Source organism: Canis aureus, chromosome 8, assembly GCF_053574225.1.
Source record: "Canis aureus isolate CA01 chromosome 8, VMU_Caureus_v.1.0, whole genome shotgun sequence".
In the NCBI taxonomy this organism is placed as follows: Eukaryota; Metazoa; Chordata; class Mammalia; order Carnivora; family Canidae; genus Canis; species Canis aureus.
Window position 1 is genome coordinate 51,082,875 of NC_135618.1, and position 20,792 is coordinate 51,103,666.

General features: G+C 44.8%; 1 long non-coding RNA gene across 2 annotated transcripts in view; it reads right to left on the bottom strand.

Annotated features, from left to right (window-relative positions):
* LOC144319052 (uncharacterized) overlaps positions 1-20,792 on the bottom strand; it is a 431,793-nt gene that overhangs the window by 19,394 nt on the left and 391,607 nt on the right. For both annotated transcript variants that reach the window (XR_013384970.1, XR_013384969.1), the window contains one exon: positions 11,675-11,833. This is a non-coding gene — a long non-coding RNA (uncharacterized LOC144319052). The remainder of the gene's footprint in view (positions 1-11,674; positions 11,834-20,792) is intronic.

Sequence of the window (20,792 nt, forward strand, 5' to 3'; positions counted from 1 at the left end):
GCACTTGATGAGAGACTTTCTGGGAAGATGCCAGAGAAAGAGGACTCTAAACTCACCTTGTCCCATGGATACAACTAGGTAACACATCAGAGCAAACACCCACAAAAGGACCCCAAAGACTTGCCCAACAAACTCCACCACTAAATGCAGAAAAGAGGTCACATCGAAGAGGGTAGGAAGGGTGAGAGCACAGAGGGAACCTAAGCCCTGTGGGTCTGACCGCCAGAGGGGAGAGCCATGGGTGCAGAGAGAGGCAAGAAATAGTCTATCATACCAGGGAGCCTGCAAGGGGAAGAGAAATCCCCATAGCATTTGACTTTGAAAACCAGAGGAGCCAAATTTTGTAAGTGATTACAACCAGTGGGCCATAAAGCCACTGAACCTTATGAATTAGTGGGCTCGGCTCTGAGAGAGCCCAGAGGGCAACAAGCAGCTGAGTCCCCACCCATAAGGAGACAGCACAACAAACAACCTGCATCTCTGCATAGAAACAGCAGTTTGAAAGGCACCAAAGGCTCATGTGAGGGGAAAATTGGTTAATAACCTCAGAGTTCCCTGAGGGACCTCTCCATGAACGAAGGGGCTGGCAGGTGACATTTCCTTCCCCAGCCCCCCATCATAGACACACAGCCACCTTTGGAAACCAACATGACATCAGCCTCCAAGGTGGCTGCACTTCGCCTGCAGAGAAGACAAGCACTGCCTAGCTAAAACTGCACTTCCGCCTACTCACTAGTTTCAAGAGGAAGAGACAAAACTGACACTGCTGACATACAGCAATCGACACAGAGAGTTAGACAAAATGAGGAGAAAGAGGACTATATCACAAATGAAAGAACAGGACAAAACCACAGCAGGAGACCTAAGTAAAATGGATCTAAGTAACATGCCTGATAGGGAGTTTAAAGTAATGATCAGAAAGATACTCACTGGACTTGAGAAAAGAGTGGAGGATATCAGTGACCTTAACAAAGAGACAGAAAACATAAAAAGGAATCAGAGATGAAGAACTCAATAAATGAAATTTAAAATACACTAGATGGATAATAGCAGGCTAGGAGAAACAAAGGAATGAATTAATGAACTAGAAGAGTTAAGCTGAACAAATGAGAGGAAAAAAGAATTATACAAAGTAAGGATAGACTTAGGAAATTAAGTGACTCCCTCAAGCATAATAACATTCACATTATAGGGATCACAGAGAGGAAAGGGGTAGAGCATTTATTTGAAGAAATAATAGCTGAAAACTTCCTGAATCTGAGGCAAGAAATAGATCCAGGTCTAGGAGACACAGAAAAGCACTCCCTGCTCCACCAAATCAACCAAAGGAAGTCCACACAAGAAACATACTTATTAAAATGGGGGAAAAAATACTGATAAACATTTTAAAAGGAGCAAGAGAAAAGTTACATACAAAGGAAACTCCATAAGGCTATCAGTGGATTTTTCAGCATAAACTTTGAAGGCCAGAAAACAGTGACATGATCTATAAAAGTGCTAAAAGGGAAAAATCTACAGCCAAGAATACTCTATCCAGCAAGACTATCATTCAGAATCGAAGGAGAGAGAGAAAGTTTCTCAGACAAACAAAACCTGAAGGAGTTCATGATCACTAAACCAGTCCTGGAAGTAATGTGGGGTGTTTTTTTTTTAAGATTTAATTATTTATTTGAGGGGGACAGGGAGAGAGAGAACCTCAAGCAGACTCCCCACTGAACACGGAGCCTGACATGGGCCTCAATCTTATGACCCTGAGATCATGACCTGAGCTGAAATCAAGAGTCAGACACTTAGCCACTGAGCCATGCAGTCACCCCAGCCCTGCAAGAAGTATTAAAAGAGATGCTTTGAATGGAAAGAAAAGGCTATAAGTCAAAGTATGAAAAGTAGAGCACACAAAAGCAGTAAGAACAAGTTTGTCTCTAAAAAATCAGTCCAGGAATTCACAAAATAAAAGGATGTAAAATATGACACCATTTACTTTAAACATGGTGGAGAAGAGGAGTAAAGAACTGGTTCAAACTTAAGTGACCATCAACTTAACATAGACTGCTAAATGCAGAAGGTGGTATATAGAAACCTAATGGTAACCACAAATCAAAAACCATTAATATAGATACAAATAATAAAGACAAAGGGATCCAAGTATATCACTAAAGAAAATCAGCAAACCATGAGAGAACGTACAAGAAGAAAAGATCAGAGAAAAACTACAACAACCCTAGAACAAGTAACAAAATGGCAATAAATACATATTGCTTTGATAATTGCTTTGAATGTAAATAGACTGAACACTCCAATCAAAAGATCTAGAGTTACACAGTAGATTAAAAAAACAAGACCCATCGGTATGCTGCCCACAAGAGATTCCTTCCAGGCCATAGACACCTACAGATTGATGGGGAGGGAATATAGAAACATTTATCATGCAAATGGAGGTCAAAAGAAAGATAGAGTAGCAATATTTATATGGGACAAAACAGACTTTAAAACAAAGACAGGAGAAGCCCTGGTGGCTTAGCGGTTTAGCGCAACCTTCGGCCAGGGGTGTGATCCTGGAGACCTAGGATCAAGTCCCACATCAGGCTCCCTGCATGGAGCCTGCTTCTCCTTCTGCCTGTGTCTCTGCCTCTCTCTCTGTGCCTGTCATGAATAATAATAATAATAATAATAATAATAATAATAATAATAAATCATTAAAGCAAAGACAGTAAGAAGAGACAAAGGAAACTATATAATTCTGAAGAGGACAATCCAACAAAAAGATATAAAAATTGTAAATATTTATGCCCACAGCATAGGAGCACCCAAATAAATCAGTTAATAACAAACATAAAAGAACTAATTGATAATAATATAATAATAGTAGGGGACTTTAACAACCCACTTATATTGATGGACAGATCATCCAAGCAAATAAACAAAATCAACAAGGAAACAGTGCTTTTGAATGACAAATTAGACCAGATGGATTTAACAGATATATTCAGAACACTCTGTTCTGAAACATCAGAATACAAATTCTTTTCAAGTGGACACAGAACATTCTCCAGAATAGATTACAAATTAGGCCTCAAAACAAAGCTTACCAAAATCAAAGAGTCGAAGTCACACCATACCTATTTTCAGACCACAATGCTATGAAACTAGAAATCAACCACACACACACACACAAAAAAAAAAAAAAAAAAAAAAAAAAAAAGAGAGAGAGAGAGAAAGAATCTGGAAAGACCACAAATATGTGGAGGTTCAATAACATGCTACTAAACAATGAATGGGTAAAAATAAAAGAAGAAATCCAAAAGTACATGGAGACAATGAAAATGAACACACAATGGTGCAAAACATTTGGAGTATAGCAAAAGCAGTCCTAAGAGGGAAGTTTAGAGCAATCCAAGCTGCTCCCAAGAAGAAAATTTCAAATAAACAACCTTACCTTACACCTAAAGGAGCTGGAAAGAGAACAACAAAGAAAACCCTAAACCAGCAAAATAAAGGAAATAATAAAGATGAGAGCAGAAATAAATACAGAAATTTTAAAAAACAATAGAACAGGCCAATGAAACCAGGAGCTGCTTCTTTGAAAAGATCAATGTAATTGATAAAGCTCTAACTAGACTCATCAAAAACAAAAACAAAAAACAAAAACAAAACAGAGAGAAAGGACTCAAAATCACAATTGAAAGGAGAAAATAAGGGCAGCCCCAGTGGCTCAGCAGTTTAGCGCCACCTTCAGCCCAGGGTGTGACCCTGGAGACCTGGGATCAAGTCCCACATCTGGCTCCCTGCATGGAGCCTGCTTCTCCCTCTGCCTGTGTCTCTGCCCCTCTCTCTCTCATAAATAAATAAAATCTTTAAAAATATTTTTAAAAAGAAAGGAGAAATAACAGCACAACAGAAATACAAAAAATTGTAAGAGATTATGAAAAACTGTATGGCGACAAAGTAGACAACCTAGAGGAAATGGATAAATTCCTAAAACAACATCTAAACTACCAAAACTGAAACAGGAAGAAATAGAAAATGTGAACAGACCAATTACCAGCAAGGAGACTGAAGCAGTAATCAAAAAACTCCCAACAAGCAAAAAGTCCAGGACCAGATGACTTTCACAGGTGAATTCTACCAAACATTTGAAGAATTAATACCTATTCTTCTCAAACTATTCCAAAAACTAGAACACAAAGGAAAAGGAACCAAATTCATTCTATGAGAGCAGCATTAATTTGATATCAAAAGCAGATAAAGACAGCACTAAAAATGAGAACTACAGGTAATTTCTCTGATGAACAGAGATGCAAAAATCCTCAATGAAATACTAGCAAACTGAATCCAACAATACATGTTTTTTAAAAAATCATTGACCACAATCAAATGGGATTTATTCCTGGGCTGCAAGCGTGGTTCTGTATTCACAAATCAATCAGTGATACATTCCATCCGTGAGAGAAAGGAGAAGAACAATATGATCATCTCAATAGAGGCATAAAAAGTACAATGTCCATTCATGATAAAAACCCTCAATAGGGACGCCTGTGTGGCTCAGCAGTTGAGCACCCGTCTTCTGCTCAGGGAGTGATCCCAGAGTTTCCTGATTGAGTCCCTCATCGGGCTCCCTGCAGGGAGCCTGTTTCTCCCTCTGCCTGTGTCTCTGCCTTTCTGTGTCTTTCATGAATAAGTAAATAAAATATTTTTTTAAAAACCCTCAACAAAGTAGGTTTGGGCCACATATGAAAAACCAGCAGCTAACATCATCCTTAATAGAAAAAAACTGAGAGTTTTACCTGCTAAAGTCAGGAACAAGACAAGGATGTCCACTCTTGCCACTTTTATTCAACATAGTACTGAAAGTCTTAGCCACAGCAATCAGACAACAAGAAAGAAATAAAAGGCACCTGAATTGGAAAGGAAGAAGTAAAATTTCCGCTAAATGCAGATGACATGATACTATATATAGATACTATACATATACTAAATGCAGTGGACATGATACTATCTGCAGATACTGAAGACCACCAAAAAACTACTACAGCTGACAGATGGATCTGGGAAGGTCACGGGATACAAAATCAATGTGCAGAAATCCACTGCATTTCTATACACTAATACTGAAGCAGCAGAAGGAGAAATTAAGAAAACAATCCCATCTACAATTGCACAAAAATAGTAAAATACACAGGAATAAGCCTAACCAAAGAGGTGAAAGACCTGTATTCTGAAAACCATAAAACACCAATGAAAGAAATTGAAGATGACATAAAGACATGGAAAGATATTCCATACCTGTGGGTTGGAAGAAAAATATTGTTAAAATGTCTACACTACCCAAAGCAATCGACTCATTTAAAAATTCAATTTCGGGCAGCCTGGGTGGCTCAGCGGTTTTGCGCCACCTTCAGTCCGGGGTGTGATCCTGGAGAACCAGGATCGAGTCCCGTGTCAGGCTTCCTACATGGAGCCTGCTTCTCCCTCTGCCTGTGTCTCTGTCTCTCTTTCTCTCTGTTTCTCTCATGAATAAATAAATAAAATCTTTAAAAAAATAAAAATAAAAAACAAAAATTCAATCTCTACCAAAATATCATCATCATTTTTTTTACAGATCTAGTGCAAACAATCCTAAAGTCTGTATGGAACCACAAAAGACCCCAAATAGCCAAAGCAATCTCAAAGATGAAGAGCAAAACTGGAATCATCACAATCTCCCATTTCAAGAAATATTACAAAGTTGTAATAATCAAAAAGGTATGGTGCTGGCACAAAAATAGACACATAGGTCAGCAGAATAGAGTAGAAAGCTCAGAAATAAACCCACGATGTTATGGTCAATTAATCTTTGACAACAGAGGCAAGAATATGCAATGGGAAAAAGACAGTCTCTTCAAAAAAAAAATGGCATTAGGAAAGGTGGACAGCTACATGCAAAAGAATGAAACTGGACCCCTTTCTTATGCCAGCAGCAAACTCAAAATGGATTAAGAATCTAAACGAAAAAAAAAAAAAAAAAAAAAACCTAAACATGAGACCTGAAACCATGAAAATCCTAGAAGAGAAACAAGGGCTGTAACAACATTTTTCTAGATGTCTCCTGAGGCAAGGCCAACAAAAATAAACTATTGGACTACATCAAAATTAAAAGCTTCTGCATAGCAAAGAAAGCAATCAACAAAACTAAGAGACAGCCTATGGGAGAACATATTTGCAAATGCCATATCCAATAAAGGGTTAGGATCCAATATATATGAAGAACGTCTAAAACTCAATACCAAAAAACCCCACAAATAATCCAATTAAAAATGGCAGAAGACATGAACAGACATTTCTCCAAAGATGCTATGTGGATGGCCAGCAAACACATAAAAAGATGCTCAACATCACTCATCATCAGGGAAATGCAAATCAAAACCACAATGAGATGTCACCTTACACCTGTCAGAATGGCTAAACTCAAAAACACAAGGAACAACAGATGCTGGCCGAGAATGTGGAGAAAAAAGAATCCTGGTTCCCTGTGAGTGGGAATGCAAACTGGAGCAGCCTCTTTGGAAAACAGTATGGAGGTTCCCCAAAAAATTAAAAATAGAACAATCCTATGATCCAGTAATCACACTACTGGGTATTTACCTGAAGAATACAAAACACACTAATTTGAAAGGATATATGCCACCCTATGTCTATTATAGCTTTCCTGACAATAGCCAAGATCTGGAAAGATCCCATGTGTCCATCAACAGGTGAAAAGATAAAGACGATGTGGTATATAAACACAATGGAAATATTAAGTCACAAAAAACAATGAAATCTTGCCATTTACAATGTGGATGGATCTAGAGAGTATAATGCTAAGTGAAGTCAGAGGAAGACAAATACCACACTATTACATTCATTTGTGGAATTTCAGAAACAAAGGGAAAAGGGGACAAACAAAAAAAGCAGATTCTCAACTATAGAGAACGCACTGATGGTTACCAGAGGGGAGGGGGAGGATGAAATAGCTGAAGAGGATAAAGAGTACACTTATCTTGATGAGCACTGAGTCATATGTAGAATTGTTGAATCACTAGATTGCACACCTGAAAATAATGTCCCAGGGTATGTTAACTATACTGGAATGAAAATAAATAAAAACAGAAATCAGCCAGAGGCGGCAAGTGATTTTGGAAAGATGGATGGATTCCAGATTCATTTGCTAAAACCCTTTTTCCATTTGAGTTTGTCCAAAGAGAAGTTCTCGAAAAAGGTTTGATTGCAGGGGAAGGGTAGACTTCTCAACTCTCCACAGGAGGAAGGCTCATACATGTCTCATCCGCTGCGGTGTTCTGAGCACCTAACACAGTAGCCCGGGCACAGGTACCTCAGTGTCTAGTGAATGAACAAGAGAATGAGGCCATATTTCCTAATTAACATATGGGCATGACGAGGTCATCCATCCAAGATGCTGTCTTTACATCTGATAGATAATAAAAACTTGCAAAACATGGGTTATTGTAAAGTCAACAGTGATTTTCCCCCCCTTCAATGATGACGTTTCTGGGCCTTTTTCACTAAAGGTTGGTTGGAATTTTTTTCTTGCTGATTTGTCTTGTCGCATGTCACCTTTTGTTCAGAGAATAGCAGTGGTTGGCTCAAGTGCACCGGATTAATGGTTTTCAGGATTTTCCAAAGCAAAAACACAAAAACAAAAAGGGCACATTAAGCCCCAATATATAAAAGAGAATTTAAAACTGGGGGGCGGGGGTTGGGAAGGCTGCTGTAGCTGAAATGGGAATGAAGTTCGGTTTTAGCAGTGCCCTTGGCCCTACCCCAAGCCCCCAGCCACATCCTGGGGTGACTCCAGGGGATGGGTCCCTTTGAAAGGCATGCCTCTGGTGGAACCAGCTAGGCCTTCTGACTGGTTGGGTTGAGGCCTTGCTGCCAGAGCGCCCAAAGCTGAGTTCCAGGTGGGCTCCTGAAAATCTCCACCGAGACCACAGGGTGGTTGGAGCCTCCTGCCCCTGGGTGTTCATGCGTGGCTGGTGCGCCCCACTGAGCTGCCTGGCCTCTGATGGCAAGTGCTAGCCTGAGAACCAAGCCAGCCCTCTAGCCCTGGATCCGCTACCAATTTGCCGTATGATCACAGGGGCTCTTGGCCCACACAGGGACTCCATCCCCGCACCTGCCCCAGGGGAAAAGGACCTCACTGACCACGGAGGTCCCTTAGGTTCGGACATGCAGGTGGAGAGTCGAAAGCTACCACTCAGCACCCAGCACAGAACGTGTAAGGTGCCAGCTGCTTCCAAGCAGCTAGTCTCAAAATAGATTTTTAACATTCCTCTCTGCACTTGTCACTTGCAAGTCACAGTAAGCCAACTCACGGACATTTATTCAGAAGGACAAGCTGTTGGTGGGACGGCTGGGGGGCTCAGCGGTTGAGTGCCGCCTTAGGAACAGGGCATGATCCCAGGGTCCTGGGGTCGAGTCCCACATGGGGCTCCCTGCAGGGAGCCTGCTTCTCCCTCTGCCTGTGTCTCTGCCTCTCTTTCTGGTGTCAATCATGAATAAATAAATAAAATCTTAAAAAAAAAAAAAAAAAAAGACAAGCTGTCGCTTCATGAAACTGCAGAAGATACAAAGTACTTAAACAAGATACTGAGCACAAGAACGAGGGTGCTCTGGGGGGCTCAGAACCGCAATCTCGATCCTCATGATCCCCTTTATCTCCAATTCTGCTGGCCCCGGTTTGATTCTCTTCTCCCCCGCAGACAGCAGTGCCTCCTGAGAGAGAAAGGAGGCCCCCAGAAGCCCCTGCTGCTCGTCCTGCAAACTGCGGAACACAGAAACATCCATGGCTTTGGTCCTCCTTGCCAAACCACACACCTCTCAGGCCCATAGGCCCACCTCCATGACCAGGGGATTGGCTAAGAAACAGTGATTGGCAGCCCCAACCCAATCCCAGGGTCGGAGTGCAAGAGGAGCCTCCCCACCCCCCCACCCCCTCACCCCCCGCCCTTTGCCTCCCCCAAGAGAATGGATGGTGCTGAACACACAAACACAGCCGATGTCCATCCACTTGTCCACCCCAGGCTCAGGTGGCGTCTCGGCCTCTGGGTCCGATTCGTTTCTCCTCTCAAGGCCTCCCCAAGGGCCCCCACCTAGCTCCTAGATCATTCCTTAAAGAGAAGGGGTCCAAGCCTATCTTGAGCAAATCATTTTAAATAAGGATCATAGGGATGGGTGCCGAAGATTTCAGCCTCACTTAATCAATCGTGGGGTATTTGTGCTCACGGGGCCCCCACGATGGATTTCTCCCCTCTCCTGGTGGCTGGGTGCACCGCCCCTGAAAGTACACTCCCCCCGACACCACACTCACCTGGGAGGCGGTGGCCGTGCCCTGCCAACTTGGTGCCTCTGCTTCTAAAAAGGGAGCTGATAGGAAAGCACTGGTTTAACCCCCTGGTAGAAAGCACCGGGCAGGGTGGGGGGCAGGAGGAGGGCACCAGACAGGCTGGTCGGGGTCGCTGTGGATTGGGTGGGACTCAGGAGGAATGGGGGGAACGCTTTTTCAAATCACAAGTCAAGACTGAACCCTTTACTGGGAATTTGCCAGTGCCTCTGACCACAAGAAGGGCCCCTTCACCAACTTCCGAGCTGGACCATCCAGTCCAAACACTGGTTTCATTAGGGATCAGCCGAGTCCAGTTTGGGCAGATTCCCTAACCTCTCAAGGCCTCAGCCTGCCCATCGGTGGCCGGGGACAGCTGTTCCCTACAGAGCTGCTGGCAGGACCTAAGAAGGGCCGCGCACCCGCCCTACACAGCCCTCCGCCTGCACACAGAGGAGCTCAGTGAGCACCCGCACCCCTGCCTCCACAGCCCAGAGGAAAGAGCTCCCCGGATGCAGGGCCAGGTGTGTCTTTTCGGCACATGCCAAAAGGACAGACACAGGGATGCCTGGGTGGCTCAGTGGTGTCTGCCTCTGGCTCAGGTCGTGACCCCGGGGTGCTGGGATGAGTCCCACATCAGGCTCCCTGCAGGGAGCCTGCTTCTCCCTCTGCCTGTGTCTCTGCCTCTCTCTGTGCCTCTCTCGTGAATAAATAAAATAAATATAAAATAAAATAAAATAAAATAAAATAAAATAAAATAAAATAAAATAAAATAAAATAAAATAAAATAAAATAAAATAAAATAAATAAAATAAAATAAAATAAAATAAAATACTTGACACAGAAAGCCATGGGACAGTGTTCAGTGAAGGCTCCATAACCCCACAATGTCTCCAGGGGCATTGCACTGAATCTGGTCTCCACAACTGTTCTTTTGGAGACTTGATGACTCCCTTGAGCCTCGATCCATGATAAGGTGCTCTATATCACCTTGACTTCTGATATTCAAGTGAGATTTTTCTCCAACGTCCTGAACCGAGGGACACCCAGCGCTGTCCCCTTATCTCTTCGGAGATTCTTGGGGACTCTCAGGTCGGGCTGTAGCCCTGGGCTCCACACCCACTGAACCGGCTCCTCTAACAGATCACCCTTCTCTCCCGCAGGGGGTACCCCCTGCAATCCACGCCACACCACACTGCCCACTCCACGATAAGCACCCGATGCTACCGCCAAGATTCGTGGACGGAAGATGTTACCAGGGTTGTCAGGGAAGGTATCGCAGGACGGCATTTCAAATCATCTGGAATTTGGTATTAGAGACCCCCGGGTCCCCCAGAAATCTCTCCTCCAGCACCGAAGCAGCTGTGCAGTCCCCGGGTTCCAGGCTGCTCCATCCCCAGTCTTCTCTCTCCTGCCCATCCTAGACCAGCCCGAGGCGCAGCCATCCGGCCGCCCCTCTGCAAACCTGCCCCTTGGGGCCCCACACTCCATACCTAATGAACGTTATAACAGAAGGTGCTCCCCAAAATCCTAACGTCCTCTCCTATGAGGAGGCGCTCCGGAGCCCACTGTGGTAGCAATAGCCGGGAAGTACTCCCCCCACCCCATGAGTCTAACTGAATGCGCTCCGTGGCTGCCAAGCGGTGGCTGAGCACCTTGGCTTCATTCCTTAGATAATGCTTGTTATTCTGTTGTAAAACCTTGGGGGTGGGGGGTGTCCCCTCACCACCACAGGAATTATTCTGTCAACCCCAACCTCCGTCATGCACATCTGCTGGTTTAATTGAGGATGAATGGTGGGCAGGTAGGTTTCAAGCGTCCAAAGACAAACTTGGATGGACTCCAGAACTGAGAATCATTCTGAACAAAGCACCCTCACACTCCAGGGTCGGGGTTAACGAAGTACACAGTCCTTCCTGCCAACTTTTGTTTCCCAACCTGGCCTATTCACGGTCTGCATCCGCAGACATTGACATTGCCTCTGTGATCAGAGCGTCCAAGGTTTGTTCATCTGATATGGGGTATTGGTCCAAACTTAGCTTTCAAGACTTGAAATAGCAGAGGAGGAAGCATCTGGGGACATAAAGGACATAGAACCTAACTGTACCCTAACTTAAAGTCTGACCTCTATCCAGAAACTTAATTGTTATATCTCAGGGTTCACCAGCAAAAGAGGACTGTAGCAGACATATATAGAAAATCATAAATTATATCATTATAAGATTTATTAATAGAAATAATATGATTTGTTACTATTATATTATTATAGATTAGATTTATTCTAATCCTTATAAAAATAATAAGGAACTGGCTTACCTGATTATGGAGGCTAAGTCCCCAAATCTGCAGTCTTGCCAACTGGAGACCCAGGAGGCTTGATGATGTAAGTTCTACTCCAAGTGCAAAGGCCTGAGAAGCAGGAGAACCAGTGGTGGGCTCCCAGTCCAAAAAAAGAGTTGATATTTCAGTTGCCATCTGAAGAAAGGAAAAGACCAACGTCCCAGGTCAAGACAGGCAGGCAGGAGGGTCAGTCTTTCTATTCTATTCGGACCTTCAACTGATTGGATGAGGCCCACCCACAGCAGGGAAGTTAGTCTGCTTTACTCAGTCTATGGATTCAAGTATTCATCTTGCTCCAAAACATCTTCACAGACATACTCAGAGTAATGTTTACCCAAATATCAAGGCCTAGTCAAGTTAACGAATAAAATCAACTATCAATTTCAGTTTTTCTTCCTTTGTAAGGAGCATAATACTAGCTACATAGAGGCAATCCTGACACAAATTGGAAAAGACTAACCAGGTACTATGGGCTTACGTTGTGACCCTCTGACTTAATGGTAATTTGACTTTGAGCCAGCCACTCAACTTTGTAATATGGTGTTTCCATTTGTGAAGAAGAAGGAGCAGGAGGAGGAGGAGAGGAGAGGAGAAGAAAAGAGGAATGGAGGAGAAGATTCCTACTTGCCTCACCTATTAGTGAGGGGTTCACCTAAGATAAAACCGTGGCTCCACCACAGCCACACAATGGAGTTACCTGGGCAGGTTTTTTTTAAATGCTTGTGTTCCCACCACACTCCGGACCAATGAAACCAGAAATCTGGAGGTAGAACCCAGGCATTATTTTTAAAGATCCCAGGTGATTCCAGTGTGCAGTCAAGGTCAAGAACCGCTGAATTAAGTAGATGTGAAGGGATCTGCCCAGATGTTAGGGATTTTCATTATTGAGCCTCCCTCAGCCCCTCGCCAGGGAAGAAAGCTGGCTTGAGACCACTGATGTCACACATACACATCAGTGCCCCACACTGTTATAATCAGAGCCACAAAGGTAAAAGTGAAACTGAAGATAGTCACAGAAAGCATTTCAATGTTCCAAACCAACTCAATTTTCCTTAAAAATGTGACCCTTAGAACTGTGAATCCTTCCAAGAACTGGGAAGAATAGTATAAACATGTGGCCTGGTCTATTAGCCTGCTTCTAGCCCAAGCTGGATTTCATGAGTTCTCTGGGGTAGGGATGGGGGCTCCATCACCTGCCACCACTCAACCCCACCTTTCTTCTGGATCCTCCCAGACAGCGTGGCCTGCTTCCCTCTGGCCCTTGCTCATGCAACACAACCCCTCTGCCCAAACATGAGGAACCTCCCCCCCACCCCCCAAGCTCTATTGCAGAGCTGGAGCTAACAGAGAAATCATGTAAGCTTGGAATGCCTCCTGTATCCCACAGACGCCCTCTTGACTATCCTTTACTGGCATCTCCTCCATCATACTGGGCCAAGGAAGGGAGAGGGAGACCAGCACACAGTAGGTAAGCCCATGACGAGGCCAACACTACCTTGTGGTTGGCCTCAGGCTGTCCTGCTGGCCTCAGTGTCTTCCTCACTAGGCTTGCCAGGGAATAGGATCACGTGTTCTAGACCCGCCCTCCACGATGCACAGCATTGGCATCACCTTGTCAGGAAAACAGCAGCTCTGACCCCACCCCAGACCTACCCAATCAGAATTCTCGTTGTAACAAAACCCCCCTGTGATGTGTAGGCACACAATGTGAACGAAGCACTGGTCTCTACCTTATATGCATCCAGAACAGATCAGGGGTTGATTCAAACAAATAAATGGTTACCAAGCACTATGCAAGGAACTACAGTAGAGTCTAGGCATGTCACTGTGAATGGAAAGCAGTGCCAATCCTCAAGGAACTCACAGGGGGTGGGGGTGGGAGACAGATGGTGACAATTGTCTGCCAAGTGCTCTGTGAGGGGTAAGCGCAGGATGCTGTCAGAGAGCGGATGGGGCCATTATGGTGGTTTCAAAATGTGTCCACAAATTCTTTGATCATCCTTCTTTCATGAGGTAGAGCTTAAGTGTGAGCTGGTTCTTAGCGAATCACTTCTAAACAACAGAATATGATGGCCCCAGTCTGTGACTTCAGAGCCTGGCTAGGCTGCCATAACTTAATACCCCGGGGCGATTTGTAAACGACGAACGCTGACCTCTCACCCCATTCTAGAGCCTGAGAGTCTGAGTCCAGCACAGTCAGGGGCTGGAGAGGACCCTCTTCTGGGCTGTAGACAATCACCATCCTCTTGTATCCCCACATGGTAGAAAGGGAGAGAGAGTTAGAGCTCTTGGCTCCCCCTCCTTTTAAAAGCACTGGTCCCATTCATGAGGGCTCCACCCTCATGACCTAATCACCTCCAAAAGGCTCCACTGAATACCATCACACTGGGGGTTAGGATTTCGACATATAAATTCTGGAAGGCAAGGAGCACATTCAGTCCATTGTAGACATAAAAAACACTGTAGCTTCCTCCCTGCTTTCTCTCGGCCCATCACTCTGGGGGAAGCTGGCTGCCATGTTGGAAGGACATTGCAAGTCCTATGAAGCAGTCCACAAGGAGATGGCCCACACCCCCTGCCAAGGGCCGTGTGGCTGAGCTATGGAAAGGCATCCCCCAGCCTCGGTCGAGCTCTCAGATGACAGAAGCCCCAGCTGACATCATGATTGCTCATGAGACACCCTGATCCAGAACCACCCAGCTAAACCACCCCTGAATCCCTGACCCAAAGAAACCATGAGATAATAAATACTTGTTGCTGGGATGCCTGGGTGGATCAGCGGTTGAGCATCTGCCTTTGGCTCAGGGCGTGATCCCAGGGTCTGAGGATCGCATCCCGCATTGGGCACCCTGCGAGGAGCCTGCTTCTCCTTCTGCCTGTGTATCTGCCTCTCTCTGTGTGTCTCTCATGCATAAATAAATAAAAACTAAAAAACTAAAAAATAAAGATAAATAAATACCCATTGCTAGAGAATGCTAAATTTGCAAAGGTGAGGGGGGTAATTTGTTAAGCAGCACTGGAGAAATAATACAGGCACTTAATGACATTCTGTAGAAACAAGGAAGGCCCCTAAAATAATCTCTAAGTAATCTATAAGCTAAAGCCTGAAGGACAAGTGGGACTTAGGTGCTATGGGCAGTGGAGTGCTCCAGAGAGGGCTGCAGCACATGGAAAGACCTGCTAGAGAGCACGTGGCGATTCTGATTCAGATGGCCAAGGGGAACAGTGACAGATGACACTGGAGAGGCCGGCAGGGGCCAGGTGATGTGGGGCTGTGTGCACCACGGAGAGGAGCCTCTGCTACCCTGAGGACCACGTGGGACAGTCAACCGCACAAGAGTGATGGGGTTAGGTTCACGCTCTATAACATTTCTCCTTACACCTTGGGAGGAACAGGTTGGAAGGGAAGCAAGCTGGGAGGTAGGGAAAGCAGAGAGCAGACTACTGCAATAGTCCAGGTGAGGAATTATGGCAACGTGGACCGAGGCAAGGCCTGTGACCAGGACATGCTGATTACTGCCTGCAGATGCACTTGCACACGTGACTGGCACCTTTCCTGTGTGCACACATATGCCCGTTTATGCTCAGCATTTGCTGGCTGGGAGCATGTCACCTAAGGGAGGGTTTAGAGGCAAAAGAGATTAGGTACTAGGATACTGGCCAGCACCCACTCCCACCTCCAGAAACCAAGCTTGTAAGACAATGGAAATTTGGATCCTAGATGCAGCTCCAAGGAAAACTGAGGCTAAGAGGCCTCATTTGGGAGGTAAGGAGGGTAAAGGCTCCTTCCTAACCTCATACTCTCAAAAGAGGACTCTTTTTCTGTCCATAACAGTCAAATCTGTAGAGGCAGAAAGATCACTGGCCGCTTATGGCTGGAGGTGGAGGTTGGGGTATAGGATGGTGATCGCTAAAGCTTAGCGTTTCTTTTGGGTGGCGATGATGTGTTCTAAAATCATCTGTGGTGGTAACTGCACATATGTGTGAATATACCCAAAACCATCAAGCTGCACACTTTCCATGGCTGATTTCTATGGTGTGTGGATTATAGCTCAATAAAGCTGCTGTTTAAAAAGACAACCTTTTCCATGGGATGGAGCCCTGCATCAGGCTTTGCACTCAACAAGCAGTCTGCTTGTCCCTTTTCCTCTGTTCCTTTCCTCCCCCTCCAAATGAATGAATGAATGAATGAATGAGTAAGTAAAATCTTTAAAAAGATGACCTGTTCTCACACTTGGTCAGAGACTACAGAAGCAATGGATAGAATGGCTGCTTGACGTTGTTATCATGTCTTCATTTGGTGATTGTTTCCCTACTTCAGACAGAAGGTTAGCCTCACAAGGACAGAAGTTTCATTGTATTCAATGGTGCCCTCCAGAGCCCATAACAGCCTGACACATAGCAGGTGCTAATTTAAAAATATTCAACGAATAAATGGATGAACATCTTGACCAAATCCTCAAGCTCCCCAGCATCTGGAGCAAACCCTCTCCTTGTTCTAATGCAAGAAGGGTCCCTCCACTTTTCAAAGGTCTGTGGTGGCAGGGAGGGTAGTATCTTCCGTAAGAGCAGCTTGGAAGATGCTGCCACAAGTAGCCTGTGATACGAGCCTCCCTGCAGAAACCTAACTCCCAGCAGCCATGGATCCAACCACCACACCAGGGTGCTCCTCTTCCATTTGATAAACTAGTTGAGTCAGCACCAATTAACACTTACTAATCCAATTTTCATGAAACTGGACAAGCAAACACAGAAGTTCACAGAGCAGAGGAAATTGCTGGAAAGCAGAGTGAAATACCTCTTCTGGCTTCTTAGCCTGCTACGATGTAAGGGGCCTGTCCAGTGGGACTTGGAAAGCAGATAGCAGTTCAAGGTCACCTTGCATGCACACTGCCGTCCTTCCATCGTCAGAGGCTTGAGAAACGGGCACTCATGTAATACAAACAGGCCCTTTCACACTTATGTGGAAGCGGGGCTCAGTGAATGAACCATGGCACCCCTTCTGGCCAGATGATCCCTGATGCCTGTCTGTACCCACATCCTTCCCATTCAACCTTGAAATCTGAGCAGGAATGGAACCTTCCATCTCATGGGTGAGGACACAAAGGTAAAGGTATTGGCTGCCTTTCTTATGTGCTCAGCCTTAGGAAAGGAGTCCTTGCAGTAAGCTGGCCCTGTGAATCTGGGGAGTTGATCCCAAATTTGAGTACTAGTTTTGCCAATTACTCTCTGACCTTAGAATGATTAACTGTCTCCAAGCCTCAGTTTACCCACCTACAAATTAAGCAGTATCTGCAAATTAACTTCATGTTAAATGAGATAACGCATACAAAGCATTTACCACAGGGCCTGGCAAAAGTATGCTTTCAATAAAAGTTAGTTTAAAAAAGAAATCATTCAGGCCCTTTCTACCATGCATAAAAAACTCCAACACACCATGTTCTACTGATAAATAACCATCCTAAGCCTCCCCTTCCCTTTCCCTAGTGATCCTTGAGTGAACCTCAGCTCAGATAATAAGATCTGCATTGGGGATCCCTGGGTGGCTCAGTGGTTTAGCGCCTGCCTTTGGGTCAGGGTGCAATCCTGGAGTCCCGGATCGAGTCCCACATAGGGCTCCTGGCATGGAGCCTCCTTCTCCCTCTGTCTCTACACCTCTCTCTCTCTCTCTCTCTATCATGAATAAATAAATAAAATCTTTAAAAAATATATAAGATCTGCATTGAGTCCATAGTGCATCCATTCATTCATTCAGTGCAGCTTTGTTGAGCACCTACTGTATGCCAGGCCCTGAGCAAAGCCCATGGTAGAAAAAGAAAACGTTCTATGCCTACCTCCAAGGGCTTTGTAATAGCGGATATAGCATGCAAGTGCACACAGAAAGAGGTAAGAGAAGGTCAAGTAATACAATTTCCTAATGTGACCTGCCCTAATGCCTCATGGACTGAAAACTCCCTTAGCCTGCCCCATCCTCAACCTGTTGCCCCTGGCTCCAGAAAAGCTCGTGTTGGCCTCATCCTCCCAACATGGGGGCTTCATAACTGAGGAGTGGCTGAGTCTTCCAACTAATACTTATTTTGTGCTGTGAGTCAGGCACAGTTCAAAACACTGGGCTGAAAACGGTAATAAAACAGACATGGCCACATTCCTTGTGGAGCTTAGAGTCTGCTGTGGAGGACAGCTGCTAATATAATAAGTGTGCAAATAAATGAAAATCGGCCACTAGGAAGCAGTGAGCGAGAGTATGTAACGCAATAAGCATGTATAATAAGAGGACGGGAGCTAGGCGTGAGATGATAATGCTGAAGCTCAGATTTTGATATATGATGAGGGCTGGCATGAAGGAAGGGAAGGTTAGAGCCTCTAGGGTAGGGCAAAGCTCATGATGGGGAGAGGCCTGTGTACATGGGAGACAGCTGGACCAGAGAGATGGGGGGCAGTCAGGGGAGATGAGGTTGGAGTGGTGGGTAGAAGCCCGACTGTGACAGACTCGGTGGGGGTCTTGTTGGGATTCTCATTCTTAGAACCATGGGACACCAGAGAAGACCTATAAGAGCTGGGGACTCTATAAGGGGAGATGTGACACAATCATATTTGCATTTTGAGGTGTCAATTTGCTAGAAAGGCTGGTAGCGCAGGCGTGGAGTGAGTGCCCAGAGAGTGATTGGTGGTGGTGTTGGGGAGGAAGGTGGATCATGCACAACCTTGCAGGCCAGTTCGAATTCTGGTCTAAGTTCGATGGGAAGACTTTGGTCTCTGCTGTGCAGAGAATAGATGGAAGAGGGTGAGAGTGGGTGGGAGGTAAATAGTTAGTAAGCTCTGTGATAATCCAGATGGGATTGTATGAGAGCCTGAACAGGATGAGGGGATGGCTGAATGGGAAGATGTGTGGGTGCAGACAGGCATCAGGGATTATCTGGACAGAAGGGGTGCCATGATTCAGTCATTGAGCTCTGGCTCATTGGGCGGACCCCAAAAGAATTCCTTAGGGAGAAGACCTCATTCCACTCTTATGCCCACGAAGGAATCGTGGGTGGAATTTTGTAGGTATGGAGGTATTATCAATATAATAGGGACAGACTCCAAAGGCACTAAGCCTGAGTCGCTATTCCAGGTGAGCAGAGGCCTCTCTGTCAGAACTACGTCTTCTTCTGGAAGTCTTGGAGATGTTTTTTAAATAAGCCACACTTCCCAGAGGTGATAAAAAGAGCTCCTGTGGGGTAAAGATGCTATTTCTAATTTTAAAAACTCCCCAATCCCTCCCTGCTTTTCTGCACAAGAAAACAGATCTCTAGGAAACGACATGTCTGGAAATGCTGCTGTTGCTGGAATAATTTAAAGTCCCAGGTTCATTTCCTTTCTGGCGAAATGTGATGGATGAATTTCCCTTCCTGAGGACAATGTTCCTATAAACTAGGGATTCTCAACTGGGGGCAATTCTGTCCTCCACTCCCTGCCCCCTGCCAGGGGAGATTTCCCAATGTCTGGAGACACATAGTTGTCACATGGGGGTGCTACGGAAATCTAGGGAGTGGAAGCCAGGGGGTGTGTTTCAATAGCCTACAATTCAAATGGTAGCCCATTGCCCACCACATACATACAACAAAGGATTATATGGCCCAAAGTGGCAGTAGTGCCTGAGTTAAGAAACTTTATTATAGGATGCCTGGGTGGCTCAGTGGTTGAGCATCTGCCTTTGGCTCAGAGCATGAATCCAGAATCCTGGGATTGAGACCCACATTGGGCTCCCCGTGGGAAGCCTGCTTCTCCCTCTGCCTGTGTCTCTGCCTCTCTCTCTGTGTCTATCATAAATAAATAAAAATAAATTAAATCTTTAAAAACATTTTTAAAAAGAAATTTTATTATAAATCTTGTCTATATCTGCTCTTATTATAGGTCTTGTTACACTGATTACAAGGATCATGTTACTGTTCTCCTCCTTCAGAAAATGTTGGATGGATGAATGAATGGATGGATGAATGGGTGGATGGATGGATGATTAAGAATTAGTCACTGAATGAATGAATGAGTGGAGGAATGAGTAACGAGTTAACAAGTTAATGAATAGCTAATATGTATGTACATTTGTGATGTCTGTACACTACACACACACACACACACACACACACACACACACACTTGCTATCAGAATGCGATCTCCATGAGAACAGGGATTTTTGTCTGTTTTATTTACTTTTATGCCTGACACGTAGGGAACCCTGACCCTGGATAACTATTTGTTAAATTTATGTTGTCCCATGATGTCCTCAGCAAATCAGTGAGGAAGGTACAGTTTTTATTCTTGTGTGACACATGAAGAAACTAAAGCCAAGAAATATAAGTTGTTTAAGGACATACAGCTAACAATTGACAGAGGCCCAGATTCCCATGGACCCTAAAGAACACTCTTGACTATCAAGCAGTATGACTTCATTTTAGAATGAATGAATGCAAGTCACCTCCTTCGAAGACTTTCCCTGGCTTCAGTGGAAGTTCTAGAGAAAAAGAACACAGCTAGCTGGTTTCTCACCTGTCGCCTCCCCCACATCCCAACAGTTCCTTTTCCTTCCCAGGTGAAACAGTGATTGAACAAGGATTATTGAGCTTTGGCAAAGAAGAAAAGGCCTCGTAGTCCCCAAGCTAGTTCTCTTAGAGGCCAGCTGGACTCAGAGGAATGTGCTCAAGGAATGATGGTCTTGAGTGTCTTTGTTTCAGCTTACAAACTTCAATTGGTTGCTAAGAGACTGTACAAAGGGAGGCCCATTAGAAGCCCTCAGAACCCACATGCAGTTACATAATACCAGACCCTTCCTTTATAGAAATGCAAATAATGCAAGTCCAAGCCCTGACTGCAATCTGTGCTGCATGTGATAAGGGGATTTCTTGTTTGGGCCCCCAAGAAATCCTATCTCATGGGGGATGGGCTGTGGAGGAACCAAAGGGTCGCGGGAGGGTTCTTCCTTCCGTGCCACTTCCAAAGGACTTAAATATTAATTAACATGCAATTCAATCCCCACTCCACAATAACCGGATTTGACACAATCGGTATCCACACTAATTAATTCAATGATCCCAGTGTGTTATTTCCAGCATT